Below are 22,551 nucleotides of genomic sequence, written 5' to 3' on the forward strand. Positions count from 1 at the left end.
CAGAAACCTGGGTTCTGTGCACCCGCCGGTCGACTGATGCTTGACATCAGTCAACTGGTAAACTCCTATCGGTCGAGTGATACGTGCTATCAGTCGACCAACCAGTGGCTAATTTTTAGCCAATTGATCCATCATATATGCATGTTTATGCTTGTAAATTTAAGCTTATATGTACGCACTCGATCTCAAATCGATTTTAAACATACTCATTCATCCCATAATAGTATCGTTCATAATAAAAATCATTTAATATTATTTTTCATAATATTTTTAAAATTTATGGGGTTTTACAAACAACCCTATAGGAATTAAAAGGATGCTCAAAATAAAATCTTTTTATTTTTTTAATTAAGGTTAACAACAAAATAAAGGTGAGAAAGAGAGCTCTTATCTGAACTTATTATCTTGTTAGTAAATGTCCAAGTGGAGGGTAAATTTTGTGATGGTCGACAACAGTAAAAAATTTTCTTTTTTTTATTTCCTAATTTTCACTACTCGTGAGGAACCAACTAAAAGGGTGGAATAGAAAATACTAGAAAGAAGTGTTACCACAAGCAAATCTTCAATTTTCAATCTTCAATCTTCAATCCTTGATCTTTAATCTTTAAAATGGTTCCTTCACAAGAAAACACTTAAATTAAAAAACCATAATAGAAAAATCCTACTTATAAGCTCCTTCCCAGCAACGGTACCAAAAACATGCTGTGGTGTTTGTGAATATGTTGAGATTGCAAGTGCACAATCAAGTTATAGTATAGAAAAATGTTGAATCCCACGAGAAAAGTGTTGTAGGAATTAATCAAAAGTGATTCTTAAGTTGTGTGTGTGAAATTAGGAGTGATAAATGTGTGATTATGGAGAGATAAAGAGAATGGATGTGACAGTATGTAAATTAAAACAAAACTAGACTAAGAGTGGAGAAAAAAAAGATGAAAAAATAAAGAAAAATAAAACCAAGAAACCAATAAGAAAAAAAATCAAGAATAAAGAGAAAAAAATCAAGAATAAAGAGAAAAAAATCAAGAAAGTTAAAGATGGATGATTCAATTAGAGATATGAGGAATCTAGAATTGAATCCACTAGCCAATTTCAATTATAAATTATGAACAATTCTCTTTTTATCATATTTTACTTTAGATTTATTAAGCATAGACTATCAAACTACTTATGAAAAGTATAATCTATCAAATTATTATCTAAATAAAATTAGCAGTCACGAGAAGAACAACAACTAGATAGTAATTCTAGAATTTCTCCTACCAATTAGTTCTCTAGTTGATTATCTTAAACATTATTATTTTAAGTACAAGAGAGTAATTCACAATTCATAAAAAAAAATTAAACTAGTTTCATATAATTCTAGAATTCCTACAAGAATTAGTTCAACATCTTAGAAAATAAAACAAAGAAATAAAAAGGATATAATAAAAATGAAAACTAACTCCAAAGAGGGTTCTAGCTTCTGAGAGAAAGAAAATTAAAAAAAAATAACTCCAAAGAAGGTTCTAGCCTATAAGTGCTCAAAATGAAATGAAAAAAAAAATAGAAACTAATTCCCAAAAGGGTTCTAGCCTCTTGGCGAATAGTGCAAGAAAATAAAATCTAAACTATACAAGAAAACAAATCTATACTACAAAATAATTGCAAGAAAGTAAAGACATCAAAGTAAATCTAATCTATAAGGCATAGAAATAAATCTAATTCAGGAGGGTTCTAACTCATTGAATATCTAAAGTAAGAAAAAAATATTATAAGAAAATAAAAAGATAAAAGAGAAAATTTATATTCTAAGAGGGTTCTATCCTCTTAATGAAGACAAATCTTCATCTTCATCTTCATCATCAAATAAAGAGAAGAAAAGAAAAATATAAAAAGGTGAAAAATTTTATGTTATTAATTGCAATAAAAAGTTATAATTTTAGAAGGTTCTCAATTAAGAGTAACCCTCCACTCCAAGTAGAGTTTTTACAAAATTTTTCACACTCAAACCCCTCTTCCTCTATCCCTATTTATAGCCTACAGCAATGAATAAGAATCCTAAGATTTTGCTTGGAGATCAAGGATTAAATCGTAGCCATAAAATAGTTTTTGTTACAAACCAATCGGTTAGCCAATCGGTTAGCCACTCTGTTGGTCAATCGGTTGGCCAATCAGCTGTTCAATCGTTTGGTTTACACAGATTTGATTTTTTTTATTAATTTCTTGACCTAATTTATCCATGGATCCTTGAGCTTTCTTGGGCCTTCTTTTGTCTTCATGTTTTGGCTTCAATAAATGGTTGAAAATCAGGAAATTTGAGTCTTTTGGGCTTTTATTCATTAATCTTCATTAACCTGTAGATTAAGATAAAAATAAGTTATTCGTGATATATTTATTTAAAGAAGATAGATAATAAGGGTATAAAAATATAATAAAAATATGATTATCAGAAGACTGGGCAGACTAGCACAATGATGTTCATTCCTCATATTTCGAATGGTCATGAAGCGACAGTAAGATGCAATCCTTCTAAAGGTTGCTATAGGAAATGACATAGAATTGACATGCATGACACCACTTGGCATAGTCCACTGCATCTGCAGTCATCATCTGCTAATAATAGCCTAAACGATAAAGTCGGTCTTAAAGTTTAGGGCCTGGTTGATGAGACCCACACATATCATCATGAGCTCCCTTGAGTGCCTCTTGGAGTTCCCTTGATGACAAGCACCAAAGCAATATGCCAGCAAATGATCTATAATATAGTGTTTGTGAGGCAGAACCATAGAAGAATCGTGAGGCTCATCTTTGGATAGAGATAGCCTGCCTTAGGTCGTCTAGCAATATATTGTGTAAGACATAGTCAATGATTGGATAACGCAAATTATTAGGTTGAAAGGAACTAGGTATGGCATGCACCTCGTTAGCTTCCGAAATCTATTTGGGGAGCATAGTTGGTGACTAGCTACTGTGATCTGCTTGATAGACTCTAAAGTCGAGGCAAGAGTAGTTGAAAGTGATGCTAAATCAACACGAATGTTCTTGAGGCGGCCAGGAAGGTAATGTAGAAGACTTCAAAAGATTGAGCAGGCTTCATAGCTACTCTATGATAGAGTATAAGGTCACTATGTCGAACCTTGTATTTTTCCCTTCATCTGATTGACGATCAATTTGGAATCACCTTAAGCTTCAAGATATATCACCCCCCATGTTTTAAACTAGTTGCAATCTATTTATGAGGGCATTGCATTTGGCCATGTTGTTAGAGAAAGGCTCAATTAATATATAACCTTGGGGAAGGGAATAACCATGGGGATCAATAAGTACCACCCACATCCCCACAAAAATTGTTCCTTCATGATTGAGTTGAGACACACCATCAAAGTAGAGTCATCACACTTAATAGTCAAAAATGACATTTGATTTAAATACCTCATCCGGCATGTCTTCATAAAGCTTCAAAGATTTAGGAATGGGATGATCTGCCATGAAGATGGCTATTGCTTGTCTTTTAACTGCTTTCTGAGGTATAAATATCATGTCATATTAAGAGAGCAGTATGGCCCCTTTAGCCAACCTAGAGTTTAGAGATCCAAGTTTTGTTATGGGTATCCAAAAGGGATTAAGTCTTGAGATGATGTGGATGGACTGACCAGTTAAGCAGTACTAATTCTTTTGAACTGCAAATACCAGAGCTAGGCACTCTTTTATGACAAGATTGTAATGATATTTGATACAAATCATAGTCCGGCTAAGATAGTATATAGCTTGTTCATGACCATCATTATTCTTTTGAGTAAGAAATGTCCGCCGGAATGGTTCATAGCCACAACATATGTTAGGAATGTTTTTCCCAACATTAGTGTTGCTAGGACAGGTGGCCTTGTGAGATATTATTTGATCTCATTAAAAACCTTTTGACATGCATTGTCCTATATAAACAAAATGCTCTTCTTCATCAGTCTTTAGAACAGTTGATATTTATTAGATATATTAGCTATGAATCTACGAATCTAAGCTAATCCTCCATATAAACCTTTGAGTTCTTTACAATTTCTCAGGGGGTCGCATTTCTCATATGGCCTTCATTTTCTCTGGGTTGATATGTATCCCTTTAGATATTACAATGAATCTAAGGAATGTGCCAAATGATACACCTAGGAAAGATTTAGTCAATCCATCTTGAGTTAGAGTTTTTGAGTTATTTCAAAGTACTCAAGTCATTGAGATGATCTTCTTTGTAATGACTTTTAATTGTAAGATCATTGACATAACATTCTACTGTCATGCGCAAATGCTCATGAAAGATCATGTTCATCACACGTTGATAGGTAGCTCCATCATTCTTCAGACAAAAAGGTATTATTGTATAACAGTACTACTCCCAGAGGAGTTCTGAAAGATGTGTGCCCTTCTAGAACATCCGGATACATTTTGATTTGGTTATATCTAGAGAAGCTAACTACGAATGATATCCTCTAAAACCGTCACATGTTATCAACCATTACATCTGTGATAGAAAGAGGGAATTCATCTTCCAGATAAGTGAGGTTGAGATCTCTAAATTCAATACAGATTTAGATTTTACTATTCTTTTTCGTCATTATGACAATGTTGGCTAACTAGTCTGGATGTTGTTCTTCATGGATAAATATGCATTCGATAAGTTTGTGGATTTACCCTTAACCTGTTCTATCATATCAGGGTGGAAGCATCTTAATTATTATTTGACTGACTTGACACTAGGATCGATATTGAGATGATGCATACCTATATGTCGACCTAACTCAGGCATGTCTTTGTAACTTTAGGCAGAGACATCGATATATTTCTGAATGAGAGAAACAAGTTCTTCTTTTTCAACTAGCAACAAGCTCTCACTGATAAAGGTACGCTTGGGTTGGTTTCATCACCCACGTTGACTTGGATTGCCTTATCCTCAATGGGCAGCTCACTATACTTAAAATGCGATTCTCACTATGCTCCAAGGTGTTTTGTCCAAGGATCATTCTCTAGGTCCTCAAATACTTTAGATTCATCAAAATCTATTTTTAAACTATATGAAACCATATTTTCACGAATTCTCCAAACATGACATACATGCTAACATTAGAATCTCAATCAGATGTATTCAAAGAGCTACTTAAGAAATCATCAGAAGCTATTCTTATTTGTAAGTCAACTTCTAGGAAAATGTAACCAAGCCCGTGTTTTACTTTATTATAGTAATTGATGGCTTTTCCCTCTGATATGAAGGGATCTAGAGGAACTCATGGTCCTTGGTCAAAATTCAACCATTGCTTTAGTGTGAAGTCATACCCCATTTTGCCATCATAAGCCAAGACTGCCAGCTATAGTGAGTAAACTTAGGCATTCCCTCAACACCATCATTTGAGATTGATAGTTGTGGTCGTGTCTTAGCCTTTTCGAAGATCATAAGATCGTGAGTGCTCTTTTTACCATGAACCATGAAGATAGCCTCTTCTGAGTGGTCCATCAGTCGATGAGTTATGTAAAGCTTACTTACAGGCACGTACAACATTGTTCTAAAGCTAGCCTAGATAGGAAAGCATCGATCTCTGAGTTTTTACACTCAGAGTCTAAAGAACAATCATAAGCGAACTTTCTATATTATTATTAAAAATCCAATAGCCCTGATCTTTGACTGATTGGTTTATACAAAAATCCTCTAGAGTGATTACAAGAGGCTCCTGTTTGCGGAAAAAGTCGCTGTATTCATTGCTGCATTCATTACAACTTTGATCGTTACAATAAAACAAAAAGATAGCCTTTTTATAAGACTGGTACACAATGAAAACAAAATAAATGCAACTCCTTTCAAACAAACGCAAGAGCTGTTTGTCATCTCTTGCTTGCGTGGGTCTTTGGCCTGTGACGGGGACGTTGATATCCGTGGACCACCGGGGGCACTCAGATCTGGTCCGGATAAATCGGACAGAGTTTCGTTGATCCGCGTGAGATCTAGAAACTTTCTGATCCGGATAAATCGGACAGAGCTTCGTCGATCCGCGTGAGATCTAGAAGCTATAAGCGTATACCTCGGCTAAAGCGAGGTATTAGCTCTTCTTAGTATTAACGCTAAAGGCTAATACTAAGGATATGACGGGCGATGAAGGCTCTGATGAAGAACTCTCCTCTCCTTGTTGAAGCGCACGGGCACTCTTCACTGCAGCAGGGCTTCGCCAAGGCTCTCCAAAAATCCCCATCCTTAACAAAGGCAAAGGGGTCCTATTTATAGGAAACCAAGAGGGGGGGGGGCGTCTGCACAGATCTAGGACACCCCAGGGGTGTCCGCACAGATCTGAGACACCCTTGGGGTGTCTCCAAAAATCCGAGACACCCCTAGGGTGTCTCGGAAATTCCGAGACACCCCTAGGGGTGTCTCGGAAGTCCGGATTCGGATTTGAGTGATTCCGGGTGCGTTGGATGCGCGACGAAGAGTTTGACCCGCTCTGGTGATTGGATTATCTGTAGAGTGGTCGAGGCATGAAGGGCGTTGTCCTTTTTGTGAACAGTGCCGGGTTCCCGATTGGTCCGGGTCTTCGTGATTCCGAAGTCCTATCCGCTCATGTAACTCGTCGATTCACTTCAGTCGTTCGTCGATGTCGATTAGGCTCATGTGGATTGGATGGTGACGTTCATCGTCGCTCGTTAACACTGAACCGGTTGTGGAGAACTATAGGCAATTTTTGATGCCTACAGATACCCCCTCCAAAGTGTTCCTGACTCGTTTCTTTTATAGAAGAGGCTGGAATACTTTGGATGTGATTGATCTGGCCTTTAGTTTGCGTAATTAGCTTCAATTCTTGACTCTTTCGATTTTCGATCTATTCGATGCTTTGACGAATAGCCGAGGTTCTTCCGGCGCTGCGTTTATCGTCTGGCCGTCGTCGGAGTCTCGAGTCTGCAGCTGATGAATTGAGTTTGGCTCGTGTCATTGAGTTGACTTTGAACTACCTCCGCCACATTGTACTGGTTTAGGGCTTCGGATTCCCGCGTGTTGACTTTCTGTCGCAACGTGTTGACTGGCGTTGACCTAGGGTTACGCTTTGATCGGCGTTGACCCTTAGGGTTTGAATCGTCGAACGTTGACTTTTGTTGCAACGCGTTGGTTGGCGTTGACCTGGGGTTACGCGTTGACCGGCGTTGACCCTTGGGGTTTGAATCGTCGAACGTTGACTTTGGTTGCAACGCGTTGCTTGGCGTTGACCTAGGGCTACGCGTTGACCGGCGTCGACCCTAGGGTTTACGGATCGCCATTAACACAGTTTATACTCGTACGTTTGCTGGAGTATACACAGTTTAAGCTCTTAAGGTATTGGAGCACGGTGGTCCCAAGTGTCGGGGCTGCAGGACCAACTGTTAAAGCTGATTCATCTGCATGTGTGGATTTTATCCTAAATTTGTTGGGTGCTCTTACGCGTTGACCGGCGTTGACCCTAGGGTTTTGAATCGTCGAACGTTGACTTTGGTTGCAACGCGTTGACTGGCGTTGACCTAGGGTTACGCGTTGACCGGCGTTGACCCTTAGGGTTTCGAATTGTCGAACGTTGACTTTTGTCGCAACGCGTTGCTTGGCGTTGACCTGGGGTTACGCGTTGACCGGCGTGACCCTTAGGGTTTTGGATCGTCGAACGTTGACTCTGATTGCAACGCGTTGACTGGCGTTGACCTAGGGTTACGCGGTGACCGGCGTTGACTCTAGGGTTTCGAATCGCCATTAATACAGTTTATACTCGTACGTTTGCTGGAGTATTCACAGTTTAAGCTCTTAAGGTATTGGAGCATCGCAGTCCCGAATGTTGGGGTTGCAGGACCAACTGTTAAAGTTGATTCATCTGCATGTGTGGATTTTGTCCTGAATTTGTTGGGTGCTCAAGTCACGAGACCAACTAGGGGAGTTGATGCGTCAATGACTCGCAGTTATAGAATTTTTGGCAAATCCTCAGCCATCAACGGATTTGATAAGCCTTTACCGACTACCGTTTGAGTCGGGCTAGCATGCGGATTGTTTAAGTCCGTTCCGCATGTGACGTCGTGCTAAGAGAGTTAACGCTCTTAGTGCTACGATATTGAATACGTAGACTTCGTCTTTCTCACGGGAATAGACTACCCGGCGACGCGTGTTAGGCGTTGACTTTAGGATTTTTGGCTAATCCCCAGCCTTCAACGGATTTGATTAGCCTTTACCGACTACCGTTTGAGTCGGGCTAGCATGCGGATTGTTTAAGTCCGCTCCTATGTGACGTTTAAGCTAAAAGAGTTAACCCTTTTAGTGCTACGATATTGAATACGTAGACTTCGTCTTTCTCACGGGAATAGACTACCCGGCAACGCGTGTTAGGCGTTGACTTTAGGATTTTTGGCTAATCCCCAGCCTTCAACGGATTTGATTAGCCTTTACCGACTACCGTTTGAGTCGGGCTAGCATGCAGATTGTCTTAATCCGTTCCGCATGTAACGTTGTGCTAAGAGAGAGAATTCTCTTAGACTTTGTGCTATGATGTTGAATACATAGGCTTTGCTATTGTTACGGGAATAGGCTACCCGGCAACACGGGTTAGGTGTTGACTTATCCTTACTTAGGATTCAGGATAAAATTCCCCGTGCGTGTGAGGCACGGATTATGGTGTTATTAATAACAACCTGCCACAATGTTGAATATGTGGTCTTTTGTCCTTTTTTACGGTCAAAGACTAACCGGCAACGCGTGTTAGACGTAGGCTTTGGGATTTTTGGCAAACCCCCAGCCATCAACGGGTTTGATGTGCCTTTACCGATTACCGTTTGAATCGGGCTAGCATGTGAATTATTAAAACCCGTTTCACATGTAACGTTGTGCTAAGAGAATTGCTTCTCTTAGACTTAATGCTATGATTTTGAATACATAGACTTCGTCTTTCTCACGGGAATAGACTACCCGGCAACGCGTGTTAGGCGTTGACTTATCCCTACTCAGGCTTCGGGATAAAATTCCCCGTGCATCGAGTGCCCGGATTTGACAATCGTGTCTTTTCTAAAAGCAAAGACAGATTGAGAAACGGGAGAGGAAGAATTTTATATTCTATCTCCCGGTGCTGAAGAGGAAGAATTTTATATTCTATCTACAGCTGGAAAGGGAACTTGAGGTGGGATCCCCCACCCCCAGAATCCGGAATGATGAACTGGGAGTGGGTTCTCCACTCCGAGCATCGGAAAGGTCCGAGGAGAGGAAGAATTTTATATTCTATCTCCCGGTGCTGAAGAGGAAGAATTTTATATTCTATCTACAGCTGGAAAGGAAACTCGAGGTGGGATCTCCACCCCCAGAATCCGGAAGGATGAAACTAAGAGTGGGATCTCCACTCCGAGAATCGTAACAATTCGGATAACCCTAACTGTCGGAAGGTTTGATTACCCGATTTGGAAGTGGACCTCTCGTTCATTGGGGGAATCGAGAGGAGATTTTGGCTGTGGCCCTAACTGTATGAATGTTTGACCAAGCAGGAGTTTGAGACGACCTAACTGTCGGAAGGTTTGATCGCTCGATTTGAAGGTGGACCTCTCGTTCATTGGAGGAATCGAGAGGGGATTTTGGCTTTGGCCCTAACTTTTATAGGTTTGACCAGAACGCAAAGAGAGTGGAATACGGGTAGCAAAGAAAGTGCCAACCCATATTACCACTCAAAGGGAGACTTTAATGTTAGGCGTTTAGGACCTAGCACGTTGAGTCTGAGAAACGCCAATGACTGGCAGATGGGAATGTTGGTGGGTCCACTGTCGTTTGATTTGATCAGCGGATGGTTTGGTGAGGAAAGATTAACCGATCAGAAGATTGGATCTCTTCTCACAAAAATAACTCATAAGAGTTAGAGAATAAGAAGAGACATTCTGACCTTCAGAGTTCGAACGTGAATTTCTTATTCACCAATTCCACAATGATTGGGTTATCCCTAAGAATACCCATGTGGTATTCTTTCGGGAACTTCCCGATGCATTGGATAATCCACCCCCAGTTTCTCTCTTGGAACTGGGTTTGACTTGGTTGTCCGACCGGGTTATCCTTAAGAATATTAGCGTAATATCCTCCAGGAACTTCCCGTCAATGGTAGGAAATAGTTTAGACTCATATACCTGTTGGAGTATCAGGGAGCAGTTTAACCTCTTATACCGGTCGGAGGATTGAGAAGCAGTTTATACTCGTATACTCGTCGGAGTTGTAAGAAGCAGTTTATACTCATATACTATTCGGAGTGTTGAGAGGCAGTTTATACTCTTATACTCTTCGGAGTCTTGAGAAGCAGTTTATACTCGTATACTCGTCGGAGTAGTAAGAAGCAGTTTATACTCATATACTATTCGGAGTGTTGAGAAGCAGTTTATACTCTTATACTCTTCGGAGTCTTGAGAAGCAGTTTATACTCGTATACTCGTCGGAGTATTACCGTTTTCAATTGGCTTACCCTAGCGTTATAACGCCGGCTTCAACCAAGGTCTGGATGCTATTCTTGAGAGCAAAGCAATCCTTGGTGGGATGGAGGATCCTTCTGTGGTACTCGCAGTACGTTGGGTCCGCAGAATCGCCATCTTCCTCCTGGTGCGTGATGGGCGGGAGTTTGATTTTGTTGTTTTCGAGAAGGGTCTCGAAGATAGCTGGAACGTCTTCGTCTTTGAACGAGTACTCGTTTTGGAGCTCCTCGTCTGAATTCTCCTGTTGTTCCCAGGACTGCTGTTGCGACGTTTGATTATCGTCAATAACAGTTGCAGGTGCGTCCCCTTCATTATGAGGTACGAGATCCGAATCCAGAGGGTCGACCATCAGTTGGCTCCTCTCGGCTTTCTTCCTTTTGAGGAAGCGTTCGGCCTGTTCTCCGCGTACCTTCAACTCCTTCCAGGTATTGAGCGGCTCTATTCCCATAACGTCCAAGATATTAATGGACAAGTTGTTCTGACAAGTCTGCAAGAGGAATTCCTCCGTGACGGGATCCCTGCAGTTCATTGCCTGATTGCGGAAGCGTTTGATGAAGGTATCTACCGACTCTCTGCCTTTTTGTTTCTCGTCGAAGAGTGTCCTGATCGACACCTCGGTGTCGTCATCGAAGAAATGGGCGAGAAACATGCTTTCCAAGTCCTCCCAGCTGTTGATGCTTCCGGGCTTGAGACGGCGGTACCAATCGAAGGCAGGCCCGCGAAGGGTGCCAACGAATGACCGAACCATCAAAGGCTCGTTGCCCGAGATCACCCCCAAGTGGGACTTGAAATAAATCAGATGCTGAGTGGGCGAGCCCTTCCCGTTGAACGGCGTGAAGTTGATGAGGTTGAACTTCGCCGGATACGGGATCGAATCCCACTTTCTCGGGTAAGGACACGGAATGCCGGTCCTCTTCACCTCTCGAGTAGACATCAGGGCGTCGATTTTTCTTTCGAGCTCCTTCATCTTTTCGGCCTCACCCATATCCTGTTTTGGACGATTTTCGAGAGGAATGATACGGCCACCCCCAGTGTTGTCGTCACTGGTGGGTCCACCCCCAGCGCTGTTATTTTTAGTGGGGCCACCCCCAGTATTCTTGGGTGGTGCGTCGGCCATGATGATTTCGTCCACCTTTGGATCGCTATCAACTGCGGCGTTCTGGGTGCGACGGTTGGATTCAGCTAGCTGACTTGACAAAGCGCGGATTTGTTGGTCGTGCATTTGCTTCATCTCCTGCATAGCCATTCCCATTTCGATCTTGAAGATTTCCTTCTGCCTAGCCAGGGCCTCTTCAATGATTTTGGCTATCTGATCTGTATTGACCATGAGCACCTCTCGAGCTTGTCCTATGCTAGACGTTGTCTCGTCAGAAGCGAGAGCGGAATAGGAATCCGAGAGTTCATCATCGGAATGTACTCCCTCATGGATCCCACAGTAATTGTCATATCTGACGGCTTCTAGCTGAAGCTGAACTGTTCCCGAATTGACCCTGCTTCCTGGAGAGGAATTAGGGTCGGAACCACTTGAAATGATTGGGGATTTTCCTTTGTTGACCGTGTTGATGGTAACTTCTGGGAGTTCGTCATCTCGATCAACCGATCCTCTTTGGTGGGAGTTTGATTTGGGCTTCGTTATCCCATCGGAAATTCCCTCGAATATCGAGACCCTCTGCGGAGCGGTCTTGGGGCAGCTACAGGTTGATAATACTGCCCTGATGAATTTGGTACACGGACAGTGAGAATCCGCTTCCCGGGTGTTTCTCTTTCGAGATTCATCCGCACCCCCAGCCCGATAGTACAACTCATCGACGTTGCAGTCGGAGTAACCTATCGACTGCTCACATGGGTTCTCAGGTATAACGCGTTCGTTTGTCGGACGCGTCTTCTTCTGAGTAATCATTGCCTTGTTGGCCTCCGCAAGAGTCGCACGTTTGGAATCACTCCTTTGTGAGGGTGAAACCTTAACGGGCTCTTGGTCCTTTGCACGCACCGCCGAACTGGTTGTTGCAAAGATCGATTTGTTAGGAGATCGTGTACGACCCCCAGTCTAGATGTTGGCTCGAAGCTCCTTCAACGATCCCCAGCTTTCCTTGACAAGCGCTTTTCCTCGATTCTCGGGTAGAGCATCGATACGGTTGTTCAGAGGATTCCTAGACTCGGGGAATTCCATGCTGTGGTGGGGCTTCACCGAAGGTTCGGGACCTGAAATGGACGAAGGTTGGAGAGCAATATTACCTGCTTTTACCTTAGGCGTTGATTCGGCCTTTGGCATCCAAACTCGTTCGGATCTCGGCGATCTCTTAACGGCCTCTCCCTTTAGCATTTCTCGTGCTTTTTGGACCAGGGCTCGGGCATGCGCACGCAAGGCGCGGCGCTTCTGGATTCGCTCCTCGAGAGTAGAACGGGTTCTTTTGACATGAACCCATTTGCTCGTTTCTGCTTTGGAGGAGGGGCTGGTTGTTTGCCGTGGTTGCTCCTGGCGTTGCCTGGATTTTAGATCCACGTTATAGCGGATCCCATCCATTGGCTCCAAAGCCTCGGCCAGCTGTCGAGCAAGACGTTGACGCTGTCTTTGTCGTGCTCTCTTTGATAATGCCGGAGCGTCTTCAGAAGTCATCTCCTCGGCGGAAGAGGAATCCGGATCTGCGATCTCGACCAGGTTGGACGACGTGGGGACGTCGCGTGGTGCAAGTGCAGAGGCGGCAACGGGGTCTTGGATTTTTGAACCGAAGGACCTGCAATCATTTATGAAAGAGGTTACCTTTCTGTACCCGTTTGGAGAGGCGGATCTGGAGGAGGAGGAAGAGAGGCCTTCTTTGAACCGTTGTTGATCGAGCTCGTGTTCTTCATTCACCCCGATCTTGAGTGCTGGTTGCGTCACGACGGCGTCGGTTGCGATGCCGTTGGCTCCCACTGTGGTCGCCAGCTTGTTTGCGGAAAAAGTTGCTGTATTCATTGCTGCATTCATTACAACTTCAATCGTTACAATGAAATAAAAAGATAGCCTTTTTATAAGACCGGTACACAATGAAAACAAAATAGATACAACTCTTTTCAAACAAACGCAAGATCTGTTTGTCATCTCTTGCTTGCGTGGGTCTTTTGCCTGTGACGGGGATGTTGATATCCGTGGACCACCGGGGCACTCAGATCTGGTCCGAGAAAATCGGGCAGAGTTTCGTCTATCCGCGGGGGGATTTTAGAAACTCTGAACCCCGTCGATCCGCGTGGGATCTCAGAGGTGTAAAGCTTATGTCTCGGCTAAAACGAGGCACTAGCTCTCCTTTGTATCACCGCTAAGGGCAACACTAAGGGAAAAGAAGGTGGGGAATGAAGAAGAAGACTCCTTTGCTGCAGAAGGCTCGCTCACTCCTCGATCCGGCAGGGCTTCGCCGCTCTCTTAGAAAACCCCGACTCCTTCCTCCGGCAGGGCTTCGCCGCTCCTCTCTGGAATTTCAGATCTCAAAGGCTAGAGCTCTAGATCTGAAATTCCTCTCCCAAAACCAAGGCCAAGAGAATGGAGGCCCTAGGGGCCTATCTCGAAAATTCCGAGACACCCCTAGGGGTGTCTCGGAAAATCCGAGACACCCCTAGGGTGTCTCAGAATTTCTGAGACACCCCTAGGGTGTCTCGGAATTTCTGAGACACCCCTGGGGGTGTTTCGGGATTCCGAGACGTCCGTAGGGGTATTTTGATCGGTCTGTTTGCGGAAAAAGTTGCTGTATTCATTGCTGCATTCATTACAACTTTGATCGTTACAATGAAATAAAAAGATAGCCCTAGGGTGTCTCGGCTTTTCCGAGACACCCCTAGGGTGTCTCGGATTTTCCGAGACACCCTAGGGTGTCTCGGAAATTCCGAGACACCCCTGGGGTGTCTCGGAATTTCTGAGACACCCCTGGGGGTGTTTCGGGATTCCGAGACGTCCGTAGGTGTATTTTGATCGTTTCCCCGTAGATTCTTCGTACGAACTCGGATTTGAGTGATTCCGGGTGCGTTGGATGCGTGACGAAGAGTTCGATCCGCTCTGATGGTTGGATTGTCTTTAGAGTGGTCGAGGCACGGAGGGCGTTGTCCTTTTTGTGAACAGTGCCGGGCTTCCCGATTGGTCCGGGTCTTCGTGATTCCGAAGTCCTATCCGCTCATGTAGCTCGTCGATTCACTTCAGTCGTTCGTCGACGTCGATTAGGCTCATGTGGATTGGATGGTGACGTTCATCGTCGCTCGTTAACACTGAACCGGTTGTGGAGAACTATAGGCAATTTTTGATGCCTACAGCTCCATCTCTCAAATAGGATTGGATTCATCATCGGCTTCATCACCACTATTCAAATTTTTAGGAATGGCAATCTTGATTGTATGTCTATCATCGTATAAGATAGAGTCGATGAAGTAATTTTCAACCTCCTTGAATGGATCCTTTTATCATCAACCTTTTGTAGAACCCCCTATTCATCGCCATATTTAAACCATTGATGAAGTGTCAAAGGGACGATATTATTGGAATGAATCCAAGGTCGCCCCAGGAGCAGGTTGTAGGGAGTTTCATCATTAATGACATAGAATATCACCTCAATCTTTAGATTGTCATTCTAATATTGAAACCAAATTTTTTTAGTAATCATCTACCGTTGGAGTCAATCCGAAGATGGTAGCAGTTGTCTTTGAGAGCTTATAAAGGGGAATGTCCAAGAAGCTTAGTAATTTCCCCAGGATGATACTCAATGCAGATCATGGATCAATGCGAATCTGTTCAATCTTTTTTGAACTGACATACCTGATGTAATAGAGGGGTTAGTTATGATGATGGATCCTGATGATCATGTCTTTTGAGGTGAATGTGATGCAAGGCTTCTACTGTTAACATTGGTAGCATTATCGTTGCTCTTCATTTTTGGTAGGCTCGAACATATGAATTAGAAATGCTTCACTATCATTTAATGCTTCTCTCAAAGCGTCACTTTTATCCTTAGACAAATATAAAAGATTGTATAGGGTTATACGAGCTGGGATATTGGCTAATGGAGACATGATATCATACTGAAAAGGTGCAAAACTCTCCTTGGCTTTGTTGATTATTCTTCCGAGGCTCTTTCTTTTGATTAATGGGCTTATTGACCTCAATCTCAAAACTCTCATTAGCTTTTTGATTGGGATGATTATCCCTATTTACTCTTACCCCATTTTTTGTTTGAGATGATTAAACTTGTTGAAGCATCCTGTACATTTTTCCACGATCTCAGCATGCTCCATCAAATATTTCCAAACGCCTCCGCCGTCGACATGAACACTCCTCGTTCAAAAAGATCCAAATAGCGACGATGAAAACCTCTCACTCGTCTCGAGGCACAATCCCTCATCCCCACAACAGCCTGAATTATTATTCACGCTTGAGAGTAATCAACCTCTTGAGTCAGGTTCCCATTTTTGGCGAACCGTATAAATCGGGCAAGCCTAGCAGTTTAGGCGAGCCCCACTCAATGAGCAAGGTGCTCAATTTTGGCGAACCAAGGGCACCTGGCAAACTCTGCAGTTCAAGAGGGTTTCGTCAAACAAGGGACTTCACCAAGCTCGCCTGACAGCTCAAGTTCGCCAGAAAGGCGAAGCAACAGCTCGCCAGGCAGGCACAGGCACACCGTACCAATCTCGCCTGACAGGCGAACCTCGCCAGCCTGAACCTCGCCAACACGCTCACGCTCAAATGGGGGTGGCCACCCCGTTTGCCGGCACGGGTCTGACGTCCGTCTCTGACAATGACGATGATGATTGCTCAGCAGTGGCAATGTCGCAGACTTCAAGCTCAATCCAGGGCGAGCACGCAAATGTGCACATGACCGACATTTCTGATGAAATATCCAGGAGACTCAACGAGCAACAAGCAACCATCAACTCCCTAAAGGAGATGTTGGAGCAGCTCCTGACCATCAACTCCCTAAAGGAGATGTTGGAGCAGCTCCTGAGCGAGAAGAAGAGGAAGAGAGAGAGAGGACTTCGCGAGCTTCGCATAAATCCTTGAAGCACAAAGAGCGGGTGCCTACTCCTTCTCACTCCTCATCCGAGTCATCTAGAGGAGCGCCATCTTCGGGCCATAATCCAAGAGACAAGAGGTTTGACGATCTCCAAAGTCAACTTGACGCCTTGAAGCTTTAGAAGCATGTGGACAAGCTGGGGGTTGTCAGACTGTATCCAATTGAATGGGAAGCGGTCTCCTACCCGGTAAAGTTTGAGCCGCTGGACCTCCTGCAGTTCAATGGCAATGGCTCTCCTACCCAGCACATCTACTACTTCCAGGCGCAAACTGGACACATAGTGGGAAACGATCCCATTATGACTCGACTGTTCATCGGTACCCTCAAGGGGGTTGCTTTTGAATGGTTTCGCAGATTGGAGCCTGGGTCCATCACCTGCTGGAAGGACATGGAAAGGCTCTTCGTAGCCAGATTCTTCGACGATGACACAGAAGTATCTATGGCCACCGTGCTAACTGTGAAGCAGAGGAAGACAGAGTCTGTAAGCAACTTTGTCAAGAGATTCAGAAACTGATCGCTGCATTCGCGTGATCGAGTTTCCGAGGTCACACTCATCGAGATGTGCCGGAACAATCTCTCCATCAGCGTTCTATCCAATATGGGTGCTGTTGAAGCTCGCTCATGGAAAGACTTACTCCGCCAAGGAGAACAAGTTGAGAGCATGCTCAAGCATATGGGTGACGAAGACCCGCATGAATTTCGAGGGGATGATGACCAAGATGCCTTGGTAGTGGAGACCGATCCCTCATATCCTCCAAATTTCCCCCGTTGATCCTCTTCAACAGGACGGCGGGCCCACATAGTCGCTCTAATCGCGACAATCTTGTCAAGTTAACACTACACCTCTGACAATCTCCCGTCGATCCTCTTCAATAGGACGACGGGCCTACAAAGCTATCACGTTAACAATCACCTCTGATAGTCTCCTTCACTCCAACAAGTACACGAGTATAAACTGCTTCTTCTGACACTCCAACTGGTGCATGAGTTTAAACTGCTCCCTTAACACTCCGACAAGTACACGAGTATAAACTGCTTCTTCTGACACTCCAACTGGTGCATGAGTTTAAACTGCTCCCTTAACACTCCGACAAGTACACGAGTATAAACTGCTTCTTCTGACACTCCAACTGGTGCATGAGTTTAAACTGCTCCCTTAACACTCCGACAAGTACACGAGTATAAACTGCTTCTTCTGATCCTCCAACTGGTATAAGAGGTTAAACTATTCCCTACGCTTCCACTTCTTGAGCCAGGTTCCCAGTTTCGGCGAACCGCTCAAATCAGGCGAGCTTAACAGTTTAGGCGAGCCCATCTCTTTGAGCCAGGTTCCCAGTTTCGGCGAACCGCTCAAATCAGGCGAGCTTAACAGTTTAGGCGAGCCCATCTCTTTGAGCCAGGTTCCCAGTTTCGGCGAACCGCTCAAATCAGGCGAGCTTAACAGCTTAGGCGAGCCCCATCTCTTTGAGCCAGGTTCCCAGTTTCGGCGAACCGCTCAAATCAGGCGAGCCTAACAGTTTAGGCGAGCTCCCCTTCTTGAGCCAGGTTCCCGGTTATGACGAACCACTCGAAACATGCGAGACTAGCAGTTCAGGTGGGCTGTATCAAACTCCCACTTGGTCAAACCTTCCGATAGTTAGGACCAAAGCCACAATTCCCCGCCAATCCTCTTCAATAGGATGGCGGGACCCCCACTGTCACGTTAACAGTTACCTCTGACAAATCAACTTACCAGTCCTCTTCAATAGGATGGTAGGTCCATAGAGTTGCTCAAATCGCAATAAACTCCCACTGTCATGTTAACACTACACCTCTGACAAAATCAACTTACCAATCCTCTTCAAAAGGATGGTAGGTCCTCAAAGTCGCTCCGATCGCGGCAATTCCTATCACGTTAACGATTACCTCTGATAGCCGACACCGTCATTCCCGCAAATGACGTTGTCCGATCAGTCGTCATACTCATACGTCCCTGAACGATTTGATTCTCCCAGCACCGTCTTTCCCATAAAAGGCGTTGTTGTTTGATAGTGGCCTACTATGCGATGTGCTGCTATTTCAGGGTTCGTCTTTGCCCCAAGAGAAGACAAATCAGGGTTCGTCTTCATCTTTGCCCTAAGAGAAGACAAGTTTCCCCCTTATACTCCGACTGGTGCATGAGTCTAAACTGCCCCCTTATACTCCAACTGGTGCATGAGTCTAAACTGCTCCTACCCTCCGACTGGTATACGAGGTTAAACTGCTCCCTTAAATCCAAACGCCTCGAAAGGCTAAGGATAGAGGAGAAATTTTAGCATTGAGCCTAAAAGAAACTCCTCAACAACTTACCATGCTAAGGGCAAGAGCATGGCTAGTCCAACTCAAACGGCAGTTGGTAAAGACAAATCAAGTCCGTTGATAGCTGAGGGTTTGCTCAAAATCCTAGAAGGCGATCATCAGCTGCGAGTGAAGAGCAGGGATCACTTTACGGGACTTCATATCCAAAGTGTTCCAGACCCCATGCGGCCTGATTCAGGTCTGAAAACTTTGGAGGGGGTTTTGTAGGCAATAAAAATTGCCTTTAAATCCTTATCAGAGAAGTTCAGAACAAAACTGCTAAAACCTCGCCCGAAATAGCAGAAAAAGGGGAAAACGCAGATATCTCCCAAACCGTAAGGAATTTGGCAAAACGGAGGAAGCGAACCGAAGCCTTCGGCTCGGTTCGGATGGCTCCATCTCGTCGAGATAGGCGATTTTCATATATAATTCGTCCAATTCCGACTTACGGTTTGAAAGTTACGGCCTATTCTTCAATCCATGCTCAGGAGCTCGCCTGCAACTCAAATTCGCCTGCAGTCCCAAATCCGCCTGCAGACCCAAGTCTGCCTGCGCACCTGAGCTCGCCTGCAAACCCAGTTCGCCTGCTAGCTCGCCTGCAGACCCAAGTCCGCCTGCAGTCCCAAACTCACCTGCAGACCCAGTTCGCCTGCAAGCTCGCCTGCAGACCCAAGCTGCAGACTCGCCAGCTCACTGTCAACTGCCCACTTGGAGTATGGGAACAGTTACATCAGTGGTCAAATCCCACAAATCAAGGGAGAGGGCACAATACTCCAGGCCCGTCAGATGGCCGTCCACAGTACGAATGAGCGGACAGGCGCCGAAACAGCCTGCACCCTCATAAATGCGGCTCACCTCAGTTGTCCAGGTGAAGGGACGAGAGCCGCCAACGCTCGGTGGTTGGTCAGATCCACGCAAGCATCTGACAGCCGTTGTCACGCATACGAGGAGGGGCTTTCCCACTCCTATGTAGCGTGATGCAGAGCACAGCTCTTCGAATGACCATTGACGGTACGAATGAACAGCAGGACGTCTCCGAACAACGTGTGGTCACATCCCATAATTCAAGGAGCAGTCAAGCTATCTCCCTCACCTCTATTAGTGGTCAAATCCCATGAATCAAGGGATAGCCCATGCCATCCCTTGCCTGTTAAAACCCATCTTCAGCAGCATGAAGAAGGGGGATTGGCCGTTGCATATTCTGCTGGCTAATCTCCCAAAGGTTGAACCTGGACCTTTGCCAAAGGCTCCCTCATTTGAGAACCGAAGCTCCGGCTCCGGCATCAACTTCGATCGGATCGTCCAAGGGAAGCAGACTCGGCACGAGCACCGAGCGAGGCATCCTATCGCCACCTAAAGTCCCCACACAAAACAAAGAGGGCCTTCCCTCTGCTTCTGTTGTAAACATTTGATTTGTTAGTTTGTAATAAGCTTTCTTATAAATACAAACGAAACTCCTTTCTTCGGAAGAATCAAATTTTCACCCTACAGAAGATGGCGACCACAGTGGGAGAATCCGTTCATTCAGATGAATTGGTGGTGGCGCAGTCTGACGAAGTTGCTGCAGGGACTACTGTTGAGTCCCTTGTGATCAAATTCGAAGGGTACTTACAATCGTCCTCTTCTCGCAGCAATACATCTCGCGATGGTTGCAGAGTCGTGCGGGTGGCCCAGCCCCAAGAGGCTGAGGCAACCAAGCCTGAGGGATCTACCCAAGCCGAGGCAGGGGGTTCTTTTCCCCCCGAACCAGTTGAGGCCGAGCCGAGATTCGAGAATGCAGGTCTAGGGGCTGCTGAATGGGTCGATGAACGATCCTCGCAGACCCCTGTGCAAGAGGAATCAACCATTTGTGTCGACGCAGAATACGCCTCCGTCGTCGACATGAACGCTCCTCGTTCAAAAAGATCCAAACAGCGGCGACGAAAAGCTCTCGCTCGTCTCGAGGCGCAATCCCTCATCCCCCACGACAGCCTGAATTATTATTCAGGCTTGAGGCGAATCAACCTCTTGAGCCAGGTTCCCATTTTTGGCGAACCGCTCGAATCGGGCGAGCCTAGCAGTTTAGGCGAACCCATCTCTTTGAGCCAGGTTCCCAGCTTCGGCGAACCGCTCAAATCAGGCGAGCCTAACGGCTTAGGCAAGCCCAATCTCTTGAGCCAGGTTCCCAGTTTTGGCGAACCGCTCAAATCGGGCGAGCCTAGCAGTTTAGGCGAGTCCCACTCTGTGAGCAAGGTGTTCAATTTTGGCGAACCAAGGGCACCTGGCGAACTCTGCAGTTTAAGAGGGCTTCGTCAAACAAGCGAACTTCACCAAGCTCGCCTGACGGCCCAAGATCGCCAGAAAGGCGAAGCAACAGCTCGCCAGACAGGCGCAGGCACACTGTGCCAATCTCGCCTGACGGGCGAACCTCGCCAGCATGAACCTCGCCAACACGCTCACGCCCAAATGGGGGTGGCCACCTCGTTTGCCTGCACGGGTCTGACGTCCGTCTCTGACGACGACGACGACGACGATTGCTCAGCAGTGGCAATGTCGGAGACTTCAAGCTCAGTTCAGGGCAAGCACACAAATGTGCACATGACTGACATCCCTGAGGAGATGTCTAGGAGGCTCGACGAGCAACAAGCAACCATCGACTCCCTGAAGGAGATGTTGGAGCAGCTCCTGAGCGAGAAGAAGAGGAAGAGAGAGAGGACTTCGCGGGCTTCGCATAAATCCTTGAAGCACAAAGAGCGGGTGCCTACTCCTTCTCACTCCTCATCCGAGTCATCTAGAGGAGCGTCATCTTCGGGCCATAACCCAGGGACTACTGTTGAGTCCCTTGTGATCAAATTCGAGGGGTACTTACAATCGTCCTCTTCTGGCGGCAATACATCTCGCGATGGCTGCAGAGTCGTGCGGGTGGCCCAGCCTCAAGAGGCCGAGGCAACCAAGCCTGAGGGATCTACCCAAACCGAGGCAGGGGGTTCTTTTCCCCCCAAACCAGTTGAAGCCGAGCCGAGATTCGAGAATGCAGGTCTAGTGGCTGCTGGGTGGGTCGATGAACGATCCTCGCAGACCCCTGTGCAAGAGGAATCAACCATTTGTGGCTGCTGGGTGGGTCGATGAACGATCCTCGCAGACCCCTGTGCAAAAGGAGTCAACCATTCGTGTCGACGCAGACTACGCCTCCGCCGTCGACATGAACGCTCCACGTTCAAAAAGATCCAAACAGCGACGATGAAAAGCTCTCGCTCATCTCGAGGCACAATCCCTCATCCCCCACGACAGCCTGAATTATTATTCAGGCAACCGCTCAAATCGGGCAAGCCTAGCAGTTTAGGCGAGCCCCACTTTGTGAGCAAGGTGCTCAATTTTAGCGAACCAAGGGCACCTGGCGAACTCTGCTGTTCAAGAGGGCTTCGTCAAACAAGCGGACTTCACCAAGCTCGCCTGACAGCTCAAGTTCGCCAGAAAGGTGAAGCAACAGCTCGCCAGGCAGGCACAGGCACACCGTACCAATCTCACCTGACAGGTGAACCTCGCCAGCCTGAACCTCGCCAACACGCTCACGCTCAAATGGGGATGGCCACCCCGTTTGCCGGTACAGGTCTGACGTCCGTCTCTGACAACGACGATGATGATTGCTCAGCAGTGGCAATGTCACAGACTTCAAGCTCAATCCAAGGAGAGCACGCAAATGTGCACATGACCGACATTTCTGATGAGATATCCAGGAGACTCGACGAGCAACAAGCAACCATCGACTCCCTAAAGG

The sequence above is a fragment of the Asparagus officinalis genome, chromosome 6 (assembly GCF_001876935.1).
Source record: "Asparagus officinalis chromosome 6, Aspof.V1, whole genome shotgun sequence".
In the NCBI taxonomy this organism is placed as follows: Eukaryota; Viridiplantae; Streptophyta; class Magnoliopsida; order Asparagales; family Asparagaceae; genus Asparagus; species Asparagus officinalis.